Source organism: Penaeus chinensis, chromosome 34 (assembly GCF_019202785.1).
Source record: "Penaeus chinensis breed Huanghai No. 1 chromosome 34, ASM1920278v2, whole genome shotgun sequence".
NCBI lineage: Eukaryota > Metazoa > Arthropoda > Malacostraca > Decapoda > Penaeidae > Penaeus > Penaeus chinensis.
This window is the reverse complement of record NC_061852.1, coordinates 19672898-19687897: the sequence shown is the minus strand read 5'-3', so window position 1 is coordinate 19687897 and position 15000 is coordinate 19672898. Positions and strand designations below refer to the sequence as shown.

Genomic DNA, 15000 nt, shown 5'->3' with positions numbered 1-15000 from the left:
GCCCGGCCTGTGCAGCAGCAGGCAGGCGGGCCGCCGGGTCGCGGGCTGATAGTCAGCGCAGCCGTGGACGCTCCGTTGTCACGCCGGGCTCTCCTGGGACGGCCCGGCCCGGCCAACTGGCGGGGCAGCGGGGCCGCTCCAGGAGGCCGCTCCTTCTATGGTAGGAAAAAAAAAAAAAAAAAAAACTTGCAGAAAAGCTGCTGTTTGTGACAACCAGCGTCCAGGGCGACATGGGTGTGATATGCATCATTCACGATTGGTTCAGGGAACTGTTCAAAACAAGACGTGATGGGTGTTCAATGTTCGGCTGGAATGTAACGCATGAAACTTCACCTGTAGGCAGTATGTTGGCTTCGGTAAATATTACGCTTATATTCCTCATAATGCTGTTTTATTATCATTATATATTTTATCTTCTTCTAAACTTGGGTGCGAGTTGGATCAAATAAAAGTTGTCACAGGCAAAACAAACAGGTAAGAGATTTACACACACAAACTGCGGCAACACAATAAGTAGGCAAGACCCGTTGCGACAGAACGCGCAACAAACACTGTTCAATGGAGACAAACAACTTACAGACCTGTACAGTTAACAGTCATTTTTGTAAGCCACATTTTCGGTGCCCTGAGATCTTTCAAGCTTCCACGTGAAGAGTTGTCAAGAGCTCAAGAGCGTACAAAATAGCATAGTTACCCCGATCCACAGAGCGCCGCCCTCCCCAGAGAAACTAAAGAAAACGTTCTCGAAGTAGGGACGTGGGCGCTACCTTTAGCTCCGCCATGAGAGCACGGAGTGCCCCGGCGAAGGCTGAGTATTGTCACTCCACACAGTGGAGTCTACTCTGCCGGTACTACACTGCTACTGAGAACTGCTCCTGCTATGTTACCTCCTGCTCAGTCAGAAGCTAATGTTTTACAAATGCATCTAGCGAAATTCACTCTACTTTTACAAGTATATCGGAAATGCCTTTGAGGAACTTTCTTAAACCTACTACTACTCTCTAGTGTTAGTGCCTTACAAGCAATCTTTATGTACAGCGTTTTGCAGATAATATGACTGGGGTGTCATGGCAGCTATAGTAATTCAACAACTTACTATTTATACATATGTAGATCGGGGGCAGAATTTTGATTTTGAGATTTTGATAACACTTTCCAGGTGGGCACCATATTCTTCTTGTTCCGACATACGAGGACACAAGTGGTAATAACAAAACTGACAACCATCACATAAAAGAGTCTGAGCATTTACTCAATACAGGGGAAAACAAGCCATAATACAGAGGAGAACAAATTCATAAACAAATAAATAAGTTTGGCAGAAATCAATATACGTGGCACACCGCAATTGTACAACAATCGGTAATAATTTATTTGTTTTGTATCGGTGACAAGGTCCATTTGAAATCCGTCCACCAGCAAAAACTCGCATCTTCTACCGTTGAGTTGAGATGGTCATCGACATATTTACATATTTAAGGATCAAAATGGAGTGTGAACTCTCACGTCTAAGTTGAAATAGCTGAATGCTGTATAAGAGGATTACTTGATGAAATGTTGGAATCTTTTAATATTTTAGTAGTATTAAACGGCATTGAGGATGGATTTTTAAAAATATCTGAAGGAGGAAAAGGAAAGAACGCTGCCTCGTTTGTCTTTTTTTTTTTTTTTTTTTTTTCTCTCTTTCTACGACTAGGACTACGCCGGATCAAGCAGGTGGCGCTGGTGGAAGGCAAACCATACGAACCTTGGGGATACATGGTCGCAATGACAAGGCACACGAGGTGGTGGCTAGGAAGGCACAGCATTAACCGTGACCAGAACCTTCTAGCAGTGCCGCCACAGAGAAAAAAAAAATACGAGTTGTATATTACCATGAAAACCTCAGGATTTCTGATGTTGATTATTGTATTTGTTATTTCCGTATTATCATTTACGAAAATTATATACACCTGTATATATTTTTATGCTTTATATATTTTTTCCGGGTGTTCTTGTTTTTCGAAAAAAAAAAAACAAACAAACATGGGAAAAAATATCGATATCTACATTTCATTGCGTCCGAATGTTCTGTTTCTTGCGTTGTGTGTGTGGGGACCTGCCAAGGCTTTCGGTACGACCGCCTTGTCTCTCTCATCGTTTATACATCTTGTGTCTTTTCTGCATTGTCTTCAAGCCTTCTTTTTCAAATCGTTATCATTTATTAGCATCATTATTATTATTTTTTTTTAATTGTGAGTTCTCCACCGAAGCCCGGTTACCTTGTGTTACTCATAGGTTTTGTAATAGAGGCACCGTAACACACGCTGCCCGCCGACAAAGGGCAGGCAACGTCAGTCACAGAGCATTTTTCCGCCCGGGCGTGTCTCACACTCCATGTCTGTATTTCAGCAAATGATCATCGGGGGATACGAAATTAAATGCTTTTTTTATGAGAGTTTGGATGATGAATAGAAATATTGGCTTATCCTTAAAAATGGTGTATTATTAATATATTATTGGTATTCTTATCATTAATCATTATTATTATTATTATTATTATTATTATTATTATTATTATAAATTATCATATCATATTATTATTATTATTAGTATTAGTATTAATATTATTATTATTTTATTATTATTAATTATCATTACTATGATTATAATATTTAGCATTATCAAAACACTGGCGCTTGACTGCGTCTCACCAGAGAAAAGAAGAGAGAAAAACACTTAAAAGTAGACCCGAGAAAATGAAAAAAATAATCGCATCTCGAAGCGCAACGGCGACTGAGACAAATTAAAAATTTCCCATTAATCATTCTCATAACTCAAATTTTAACGTCTGACATACTTTCACACACTACTAATGACCCGGAGGAAAGGAGGGAGGATAGAGAAGGAAAGGATGAATAAGGGAGTGAGGGAGGTGGGGAATGAAGAGGGAGGCAAAGGAGAGGAAGAAAGGAAGGCGGTTAAAAGGAGGAACGAACGCAGGGAAGGAATGTGTGGTTAGGGAGGAAGAGAAGACGGATAAAGCGAAGAGGGACGACAGAGAAGGAAAAATAAGAGAGAAAAAACCCGGGAGGTACAGTGAGGATGGGGGGGGGGGGGGGAGGAAGAGAGGAAAGCGGACGAAGGGGGTGGTTGGGTGGGGGGGAGGGAGAAACGAAGGGAGAAGGGAAATGAAAATGGGCACTACACGTACTAAGAGGTAAAAGAGGTAATGATGCATGTGTTAAACTACTTGTTATTGGCAAGAGTATCATTACCTACAGACTCGTCATAATGAGCGTGACGCCATAGATATTTACAAGGACTAACCGTGGGAGAGGAAAAGACGATGGGGGTTAAGGGGGGGGGGGGTGGAAGGGAGAGTAGCTAAGGAAATAAAAGAAGAAGTTAATGGTTTCTACATAAAATAAAAGACATGAGAAGTAATTAACGAGTAATAGCATATAAAAGGCGGGTAATCATTGTAGGGCGAGATATCAGCCTATTTTTGCGGATGAATAGAATGAATAGAATGAAAAGAGAAGAAGTAGAAAAAAATAACTGATGATTATTGGAAATATAGAGGAATACGCGGATATTAAAAAAAAAAAAAAAATTAAAAATACATCAGGATAATTTAACAAAAGTCTACGAGTTACTCCAGAAAGGACGACGGTGATATTGCAGGTGATGATGATGATGATAATACTAATAATTATAGTGATGATATTAGTAATAACAACAATAGCAATAATGATAATACTATCAACATCAATAATAACAATATAGAAGAGGATGATGGTATTAATGGTAAAGATAATAATAATAATGATAATGATGATAATAATAACAATGATAATGATGATGATAATAAAATAATAATAATAATGAAAATGATGATAATAGTAATAAAATGTTAATAATAATAATAACAACAATAATAATAATAATGATGATGATTGTGATAATAATAGTAATAATAATAATAATAATAATAATAACAACAATAATAATAACAATAATAATAATAATGATGATTATGATAATAATAGTAATAATAATAATTATAAAAATGATAATAATAATAATAATAATAAATATTGATAGCAATAGTAATAATTAAATTAAGAGATAATGATCAAAATTTTACTTATGAAAATTAGAATGACACAAATGATAATGATAAAAAATAATAATGAAAATAATGATAATTATTGTATTAATAATAGTAATAATAACAATAACAATAATATTAATACTAATAATAACAATAATAATAATAATTATTATTATTAAAGTAACAATGATAGCAATAATATTAATAATACTAATGATAATAAAAATAATAAAATATCAATAATACTAATGATAATAATAACAACAACAATAATAATAAAATAATAACGATGATAATAATAATGCTAATGACAACATCAATAACAACAACATCAACAACAACAACAAAATAAAAAACGAAAGGATGCAAGGGCTTACTGTAACTTCTATAACGTGTGTGTGCAAAGATCGAAAATAAAAAAAACTATCGCTTTAACAAACATCTGCTTTGACCTTTGGCCTACTCAAGGTGGAGTTAGAAACAATTAGCATAATAATCAGTCGTTATGCATATATTTTTTTTCTTTTTTTTCCAGAATGACACACACAAAAGAATTCTTTTATGTTGCCTGAGTCCTATTATTGTGATTATGACCCTAGTGAGGAGGTGAAGCCTGCAATCCCGGATGTAAATTTTGACGTCACGATAAATGGCTGTTCTGGATGTTGATGTGACGTCACTAAGCCGCAACGAACCCCCATACGATGAGAGAGAGAGAGAGAGAGAGAGAGAGAGAGAGAGAGAGAGAGAGAGAGAGAGAGAGAGAGAGAGAGAGAGAGAGAGAGAGAGAGAGAGAGAGAGAGAGAAGGTAGATAGATAGATAGAAAAAAAAGAAGAGAAGAGAACAGAAGAGAAGAGCAGAGAAAAGAAGAGAAGAAAAGACAAAAACAGGAAGAGAAAAGAGGAGAAGAGAAGGAAAGAAAAAAGAAAGGGAAAGTGGGATACGAAATCGAAGTAAAATGAAGAGATAGATATAGCAGAGGACAGTGCAAGAAAAACGGAGAACGCAGACAGACAGACTCGAACAGGGAAGAGAGAGCGAGTGTCAGGCGGAAGGAAGCGCAGTGTGAGAGGCCCGGGCGAGAGCGTGCACCCATGCCTGCCCGTCGAATGTAAACAAGTGCCTACCTATAGTGTGTGATTACAGTGTGGTGGTGGAGTCAACAGAAAGGCACAACGAGTAAGACGGTGAAAACTATCGCCTCAAGAAGCTGGTTGCGCCACCAGCCAAAGTCCCAATGGAGTTTTATTATTACTGTTAATAATGAATGCGTCTATGAAGTATTTAGAAACAAAAATAAAGGAGTCGGTTTGTGTGTCCAAGTGCACACATAAAATGTGTTGTGTGAATCTTCATTATGAATGTTTGCATATTTACACTTCAATTTTTAGATCTATCTTCACACATTCATAAGCAGACATTCATGTGCACATGAACGCACTCACGCGCGCACATACACACATAGATTCACACACGCACTCTCTCAAATGCACACACAGACACATGCACACACTCACGCAAATGCACGCACGTGTCCACAAACGCAGACTGCATGTGGTAGTGGCTGGTGCCGCGGGCGATAGTATTGTCGTCTTTAGAAATGCATGTCATGAAAATAGTGTAATTAGCTGTAACAGTTTTTTTGGCCGCGAGGGTGTGGAGGCCCCGCCCCTGCCTGCTAAACCCCGCCCACAACCATGAAACGCGATGCACAAACACACAAAAAAACACTCACACAAACACACCACACACAAAATATGTCTTCTCTCCACTATCACGTTATAACAGGTATCAACTACACCTCAAACCTTGTGGCCAACGGGAGGATGGGAGCAGAGGGGGAGGGGAGGGGACGGGAGGGGGTGGGAGAAAGGCCCTTGTATGTAGGTGGGGAGTGGGTGGGAAGGTGGTGGGTGGGTGGGCGGTGGGCGCGGGAAGTTATCTAGCCCCTTCCGCCCACCATTCTCAAAGGGGCGGGATCTCCAACCGACGCTACTCCTCGTCGACAAGGTAACAACAGTAAAAAAAGAGAGATAGAGAGAAAAAAAGGGAGAGAAAAAAGTTTTCCTTTTTAATATAGTACCAGTAGTAATCCGTACCGAGACGGGCAATGCACGAGAGGAGAAGGGAATTTATCTTACAGATCTTGGGCTCAAACAGTCATATTAATGGTAGTATTATCATTAAGGTGCATTTACAGAGGTGGCAGTGCATAGATGTTATGTTATTGAAGAACTCTCTACAAAAGGTATTTATTGCTTTCTTTGTGGGATCACCATGCAAGACGGGTAGTTCTTGCAAGCCAAACTTGCAAGAAAGGCTAGTCCCCTCTGCAATATCGCCCTGCAGGGTGACCTCGCAAGGTGACTAGCCCTTTCAAACAGAATTCTATGCGTATACACAGCGAATTATATTAAAACGTACAAAAGTAACACAGCTCTCCAATCCCCAACCTACTAAATGCTAGCAGTAATAGAAGCAATTTAGCAACCTATGTTTTTTTGTGAATGCTTATCCCACTAAACTACAAACTCAATGATGAATAGAATCGGTGCAGGGCAAATGGAAAAAATGGCAGAGTTCTCAAGTCCTAAAATTACATTAGTTAACAACCGTGAAATAAACCTTAAGTAATTTGGCATCAGAACCAACCTACCCTCAAAAAACCTACAATTTTATTTTATTTATGTTATTTTATTTTTCTTCAAAAGCTTCAGTCTAATGGCCTATACGACGCCTAACCTGGTTGCAAGAATATGACAGGGATCAGCCTGGCGCAGACCTCGCAGACTACGCGAGGTGAAGCCCGTTTTTGATCTCTTTTTCACATACACAAACAACTCAAAACAAGCTTCACCGGGACGTTGTCAGTGGGTGTCAGCGGCTGCCAACCCTGCCGTATATTGAGCAGCAGAAAATACATTATAACCCAGCGGCTCCTGCGTGGGTTTCTCTAATGGCGCTAAATGCTACGCTTCCTAAAGAACAAGAATCTGTTATTCTTTTATTATGATTTTTTTTTAGAAATAATTTATATTTTCTTCAACAGCTGACCAATTATCAATTGTATAACATTTTTATCTTTTTGAAAACAGTTCTTCAGAATAATAGAGAAATCTATCTTATTATTATTATATATTTTTCTTTCTTTCTTCTAAAAATGCGTAAAGTAAAAATTGTATTATTTCGGAAAAAGAATTCTACTTTTATTCCACAAGTTCAAAAATCTGTCATATAATGCCACACCGAATGACGAATCATCAAGATCTAGAATAAAAATTAACAAATAAAAACAAAAACAAGAAAGAGGATAAATATTTACAAATGTGGGAGATGAAATAAGCTTTCGTTATCAAGCTCAAACCTTTTTTTTATATGATTAAAGGACATTATCGTATTTTGGGTGCGGGAGAGGACGGGGGAGGGGGGGGGGGGTAGGATGGGGGATGGGGAGGGAGATGTAGGGAGGAGGGGTGGGGGGTATGGGGGTTTGATAATAATTCTAGGAGCCAGAAAACCATTCTGTACATATACGATTCACGAAAATATGAGAAACTGGGAACAAGAAAAGACTTCTTTATGTATATTAAGAACCCGAAAACAATAGAGTCCCGTTAGTAAGCCTCGAGACACTATAACGGGGGATGTGAAATACGAAACCCAGCTAATGTAGCTGAGTTCTCGGCGAAGCGCCTTTGGTGACCGCAGACCTCCAGGTAACCGCTGAAAATCCGGTTACCCGCTGATTTCCGGCTAACCGCAGACGTCTTCCTCTCGACCCTCCTTCGAATCCAGCCAAAACCGGCTCCTCGCCACCTTCTGCGGGGAGGGGGGGTGGGGAGAAGGGAGGAGGGGGAAGGGGGCTCCACTAACACACTATGCATCATTCGCGCGTGTCTGTCTGTCGCCAGTATATGCATTTTCTTTTTTTTTTTTTTTTCCGTTCACCACTTTCGTGTATATCTTTTGAACCAATGTTTGTGTTTTTCTCCTTCGGTTTCTTTTTTTGAAAACACGGTAAAAATTTTCCTCGCTCACATCTTCCTTGGATTGAATTGATATAATTTTATTTCTTTCTTTTAGAGCTTAATGTGCATACTTAAGTTCTAGGAAAAAAATATAGCATTCTGCCACATTTTTAACAAACAACTGTATATTCAGTTTTTGCTCATGTTCAAACAATACAAATACATATACAGTATCTTTATACATTTATGTCACTCATTTCTCGTACTTTCACGCACGTTTGCACACAGTCTTCTCTCTACCTCCTTCAAGGCAGCTAAGACGCTTCTCTGACCGGGCAAGACAACACAGGCGACCTCAGGATGATGTGACTGTCACTGCAGGGCTACGGCAGGGGAAAAAAGGCTTTCACTGCCGGTACATCTTTGAGACAATAATCGAATTCACGTTCACTGTTACACTGGGAGGAAAAAAAAAAAGCCGCCACGTGTTTCACTGCTGACTGATAAAATACCTGGATCACTTGCATTAATCTTTCCATGTTTCTTTTTTTCTCAATTTTTTTCCATTATCCTTTTTTTTTATCGTATCGTTCTGCCGCTTTATCATCCTCTCTCTTTTTTCTTTTTTGTGTCTTGCCTTGGGTGAGAGGCGTGCACAGGAGCCCGGCGTCCTTGCTTTGAGCACGGGTCTTGAGGGCGTGTGGACTGACTGACTGACTGTGTGTAGTTCCGCGGACTCTTGAATGGGAGAATGGAAGATGAATGGAGTGTGTAGTTGGGTCTCTGGCTATGGAAGTGTACAGCCAGCTAAACTACCGTAGTGTTCTTCTCGTGGAAAAATGACTTTGCTGATGTATTGCTAGTATATATATATACATATATATATATACATATATATATACACATATATACATATATACATATATATATATAAATATATATATATTATATATATATATATATATATATATATATATATATATATATATATATCCCTTTTAGGACTAGCATCTAAGACTAGTTAGATGCCGCAGCCGGTCACTCTGACTAGCTATGGACTAGCGTGAAGATCCGTTTGTCTCGTTTTCTTTGTCGTTGGCGTGACGGGCTGAGGAGCATGATCTGACTATAAACATTGTAAGGCTTTTGTGTAGAGTCCTTGAGTCAGACAGTCACTGGTCCTCTTTGTAAATCGGAGGGGAAAGGAAGGGCGGGAGGTAGGACGTAGGGGTTGGAGGGGGGGGGGCGAAACAGGGTAGCAAGATTATTTCTAAAAGATGGCAGCACTGGGTCACTTTTCAGTTTTTTTTTTTTTTTTTTTGCAGTTGGCAGCACTGATCCCCGGTTTCTGAGACGGCTCTCTGTCGCCGCGGAGGTAAAGCTCGTAGTTGGCACATCTGGTCGATTACGTCATGTGTATACGTTATAAATTGGCAACACACTGTGAAACGTAGGCGAATTCAGAGCTTGCATTTTGGCAACAATAAGTCACTAAAGCTGCCTTCAGTGAGTTGTTTGTGTGTACTGGAGAGTCGAAGGTCGTGACAGCCAGGATCACGCTCGACGGGGGAAGTGAGGAAGGAAGAGGAAGAAAAGGAGGAGGAAGGATGAGGAAAAGGATGAGGATGAGGATGGAGGAGGAGGATGGAGGAGGAGGAGGAGGAGGAGGAGGAGGAGGAGGAGGAGGAGGTAGTCGCGCCGCGGCACACTCGAACCATGCGAGGCTGACACACTTGTGGCTAGCGCAGACTGGCTGACGGCGGTGGTGGAGGTGGAGCTGACAACAACAACAACAACAACAGAGTCAGACTGTGGTGGTGGAGCGAGGAGCTGACAACAACGTCAGGCTTGGTGGTGGTGGTGATGACGGTGTTGGCAGGATCTGGAGACGCGCAGGAGGGGGCCGCGATCTTCGTTGACTGGGACACTATCTGCCGGGAGGAAAATGATAGTTAATAGACAGATAAATCAAAGATAGAGAGTTGATTAGATGGATAAAAGGGATAAATAGTTACAGATTGAAAGAGAGAGAGAGAGAAGACAGATGGATAGATAGATTGATAAATAGGTAATATAAACAGCTTAGCACCTCAGTAAACAAAATAAATACGCAATGCTAAATTAATTATAGAGACGTAGAAACATCATTTATTTTTTTACACATAAAAAATACGATGAGGAAAATAAAACTCAGGATAATTTTTTTTTTAAAATAAAACCAAGCTGAACTACTCTCTATCCTTTTCGAAATAACACAATAGTTAACTTCACTAGGAACTGGCGCACACTTTTAATAGAATTTCTTGGCTTTTCTTAACGTTATTTCCAGAGACCAGCTGGATTCGGAAATAACAATTATGTCCTGTAAGAGACTGATGTTAGTATAATGTGGGTTGCACTGTCCGTAGACATGTCCAAAACCAAGGGTGGCATTCTCATTCTCATAATTATTAGTGTTATTACCAAACTATCATCCCTTTTACTAATATCGCTCTCTTTTACTACCATCACCATCATATACAATGCCGTTCTTTTGCTGATGGTTTCCTTCACTATTAGCAACACTATCATCTTCATCCTCCTTAGTGTCGCTAGTCATTATTATCACCGTTAATCCGTCACTCATTATAATCACGTTGATATCATTTTGTAAAGCGGATTTCCCGAGAAGACAAACAAGCCAATTGAGGAGGCAGGAGGCCCCATTTCTTAACCGTCGGCTCCGAAATAGCGTCCAATAGCCGTTTAAGTGGTCGGAATTCACTCGCAGAGACGACGATTCGCTCTTTATTGAAGAATAATTTGATTTTCTCGCGATCGGATATCGGGTCTTCCCTTCGAGTAGTAGAAGGTCTTTAAATCTCCAGTGGCGTAATTCGGCCAAAAGAGGAAGAAAACAAGAAAGATAAAAAAAAGTTTGACCTGATTTTTTTTCGGGGGGAGGGAGGGGGGGAGATACGTTTTCTTTCTCTCGGGAATCGTGGTTCCCGTTTTCTAATTCTACGTTTTCTGAAGTCTGGTTAGATGAGAGGGAGAGGGTGGGGGGGGGGGGGTAGATAGAGGAGGATAATACTCATAAGGAGGCGTTGTTGGTAGTGTTGAGCATGTATACACAATTATAAATACATTTACGTTTAGTATTTGTATTTGTATAACACGCACACCGTACATACAAAATTATGCGCTTACACACACGCAGACGCACATAGATTTACCAATCACTTTCTTTCTCTCTCTTTTCCATTTATCTATGGAAATTCATATAGACAAAGAAATATTATTTTCTTCTTTTTCGCTGCTTAATCAATCCTCGGTCCATAACATATGTGGACTCCATCCCATTTCAGTCCTTGAATCATGAAAAAATACGACAAAAAGATGGGAAAATGCTAATGAATCCGTGTATCAATTAATCCCGATCTGTTCATGCTGAGGAGGTGATTTTTTCCCGGCGGTGGACCTGATAATTGTTTTGTGTTCGTTGTGTGTTTACCAAATGGTCTTCTATTGACGGCGCTTTGATGGGGAGAATGCTTCTCCCTCTCCTCTCTCTTCTCTCTTTCCTCTCTTTCCTCTCTTTCCTCTCTTTCCTCTCTTTCCTCTCTTTCCTCTCTTTCCTCTCTTTCCTCTCTTTCCTCTCTTTCCTCTCTTTCCTCTCTCTCCTCTCTCTCCTCTCTTTCCTCTCTTTCCTCTCTCTCCTCTCTCTCCTCTCTCTCCTCTCTCTCCTCTCTCTCCTCTCTCTCCTCTCTCTCCTCTCTCTCCTCTCTCTCCTCTCTCCCCTCTCTCCCCTCTCTTCTCTCTTCTCTCTCCTCTGTTCTCGTTCTCGTTCTCTTTCTCTTTCTCGTTCTCGTTCTCTTTCTTGTTCTCGTTCTCTTTCTTGTTCTCGTTCTCTTTCTTGTTCTCGTTCTCTTTCTTGTTCTCGTTCTCTTTCTTGTTCTCGTTCTCTTTCTTGTTCTCGTTCTCTTTCTTGTTCTCGTTCTCTTTCTTGTTCTCGTTCTCTTTCTTGTTCTCGTTCTCTTTCTTGTTCTCGTTCTCTTTCTTGTTCTCGTTCTCTTTCTTGTTCTCGTTCTCTTTCTTGTTCTCGTTCTCTTTCTTGTTCTCGTTCTCGTTCTCTTTTTCTTTCTCTTTTTCTTTCTCTTTTTCTTTCTCTTTTTCTTTCTCGTTCCCTTGTTCCCTTGTTCCCTTGTTCCCTTGTTCCCTTGTTCCCTTGTTCCCTTGTTCCCTTGTTCCCTTGTTCCCTTGTTCCCTTGTTCCCTTGTTCCCTTGTTCCCTTGTTCTCTTGTTCTCTTGTTCTCTTGTTCTCTTGTTCTCTTGTTCTCTTGTTCTCTTGTTCTCTTGTTCTCTTGTTCTCTTGTTCTCTTGTTCTCTTGTTCTCTTGTTCTCTTGTTCTCTTGTTCTCTTGTTCTCTTGTTCTCTTGTTCTCTTGTTCTCTTGTTCTCTTGTTCTCTCGTTCTCTCGTTCTCTCGTTCTCTCTCTCTCTCTCTCTCGCTCTCGCTCTCGCTCTCTCTCTCTCTCTCTCTCTCTCTCTCTCTCTCTCTCTCTCTCTCTCTCTCTCTCTCTCTCTCTCTCTCTCTCTCTCTCTCTCTCTCTCTCTCTCTCTCTCTCTCTCTCTCTACCTCTCTATATCACACACATATCTATCTACACACAAGTACATATACGTATGCATGTATGCTATTTACACATATTCATGTATATTTATGCGATATAAGAAACACCCTGAGCTTATCCGGGAAATATATAAATTTCCTCATTTTTTTCTCTCCAGACGAGAATAATTATCCTCAGGGGTCTCATCTGGCCCGGCTTGGATGCTTCTCATTAGCCCGGGAGAGGATCTGGTACTCCTCTCCCTCGCCAAAATGGGGTCAGCGGCTCGGACTGCGATCGTGTTTTGTTTATCTCCGGCGCGCCGTGGCCGGAGTTTCGTCATCTATAATGATAAGCTGCGAGGGTGGATTTCCTTTCATATTTTTTTTTATAGTTTCTTCGGTAGAGACAAAAAAAGATAGAAAAAAAAGGAGGGAGAAGAAACATGAATAAGAAATGAAAGAAGAGAAGAATGTCCAGTCAATTCATCATTCTCCCCCTCCCCCCTCCCGGCCCCCCTCACGCTTGCTTCCTACTTAACCTGTCTAACCAAATAAACCCAAGCCCACCAAAAGAGCCAACCTCCGTGCCTGCGTGCTCGCTTGCTAATCTACTTTCAGATGCTTGCCTGCTTTCTCTCTCTCTCTCTCTCTCTCTCTCTCTCTCTCTCTCTCTCTCTCTCTCTCTCTCTCTCTCTCTCTTTCTGCCTATTCCTCTCTCAGTCTGTCTGTCTCTCTCTCTCTGCCTATTCCTCTCTCAGTCTGTCTGTCTCTCTCTTTTTGCCTATCCCCCACTCTCTCGTTCTCACTTTTTCTTTATCCTTCTCCCTTTGTGTCTGTCTGTCTGCCTGTCTCTCTTTTCCTCTCATCCACCAGCTGCTTATATGCCTGCGTGCTTGCTTGCTTGCCTGTTCTCCCGACTATGATTTCGGCCTCCCTTCCCGCCGCCCCCCCTTCCCTTCCCCTCCCTTCCCTCTCCTCCTCCCCCTTCCCTCCCTCACCTCCCCCCCCCCCCTTCCCTCCCAAGGCACCAGCCAACACCTGCGAGAAATTCTGAAGTATTTCCCAAAAGGAAATGACTGCGGGGCTCTATCTGCATGTGGCGGGCTGCTGGGAACACGGAGGGAAATGCAGCCGAGGTTGGTAATCATGGAATTAATGGAAATCACGGTGTTCGGGGAATAATGGTGGTAATGGTGTGGTGATGATGGGAATGGTGGGAATGGGGAAGATGATGGGAATGGTGGTGGTAATGGTCTTGATGGTAGCAATGGTGAAGGTAATGGTGATGGTGGTAATGGTGATTATGGTAATGGTAGTGATGATGGTAATACTGGTGATGATAATGATTTGATAATATGTTTATGGTGAAAGTGAAGTTGATGATTATGATGATGGTGATAAAGATAAAGATCATGGGGGAGGTAATGATAATGATGACGGGAATAATGATATTGAATTTGATAATGGTGGTAATGATCACGATGACGATGATGATGATGATCATCATTATCTTTTTCATGATGGTGTAGATAACGATAACAAGGATAATAACAAGCAATTAGAACTCGAAATGATGATAAAACTGAGAGCAATCGTACTTTATCACTGATGATGCTAATGAGTCATTAGAAACAAAGAATAGCCAACAGTACTTGGACAATAGAAAAGGGAACATTAAATCACGTGGATAGAAATTATGTCTACAAAACCTCAAAATCTTTTTTTTTTCTTTTCGTTCAGATTGGAGGGGAAAGAAGAAGAGGGAAGGTGAGGAAGATGGGGGCATGCTTGAGGAGAGAGAAGTGGGGTAGAAAGGGGGGGGGGTGGAAGAGTACGAGGAGGGGGTGGGGGGTAAGGTGGCCGAGCCCTTATCGCATATAGATTAGTCTTCCTTTTCCTTTTCTTCTCATTTTCTCTGTTCCCTCTCTTTTTCTCTCCAATCTGCTATTGTCTTCTCTCTCTGTTTTTTTTCTTCTTCTCTCTATCTCCCTATTCCCTTTCTCTCTTCTTTTCCCTATTACACCTCTCCTTTTCTCTCTTTCCTTCAACCCCCCTTCTCGCTCTCTCCTCCTTCCTTCTTCCCTTCGCTCTTAACCCCCCCACCCTTTCCGTCACCCCATCTTGCCTTTCCTCCTTTCACTTCTCCCCTCTCTCCTCCTCCCTTCTTGCATTCTTTCTCTTATTCTTCCCCTCTCTCCTCCCTCCCGTCTCCTCTCGTTCTTCCCCTTTCTCCTCCTCCCTCCCACTTCCTCTCGTTCTTCCCCCTTCTCCTCCTCCCTCCCGTCTCCTCTCGTTCTTCCCCTTTCTCCTCCTCCCTCACCTTATCCATCACTCTCACTCACA

At 41.1% G+C, this 15000-nt stretch overlaps 1 protein-coding gene across 1 annotated transcript in view; it reads right to left on the bottom strand.

The window, feature by feature from the left end:
* Nucleotides 1–8336: 8336 nt before the first annotated feature.
* The window catches only part of LOC125043932 (innexin shaking-B-like), a 59601-nt gene continuing 52937 nt past the window's right edge, over nucleotides 8337–15000 (bottom strand). Inside the window, exon 3 of the mRNA XM_047640314.1 lies at nucleotides 8337–9996. The gene's annotated coding sequence lies outside the window, so the exon portion shown is untranslated. The remainder of the gene's footprint in view (nucleotides 9997–15000) is intronic.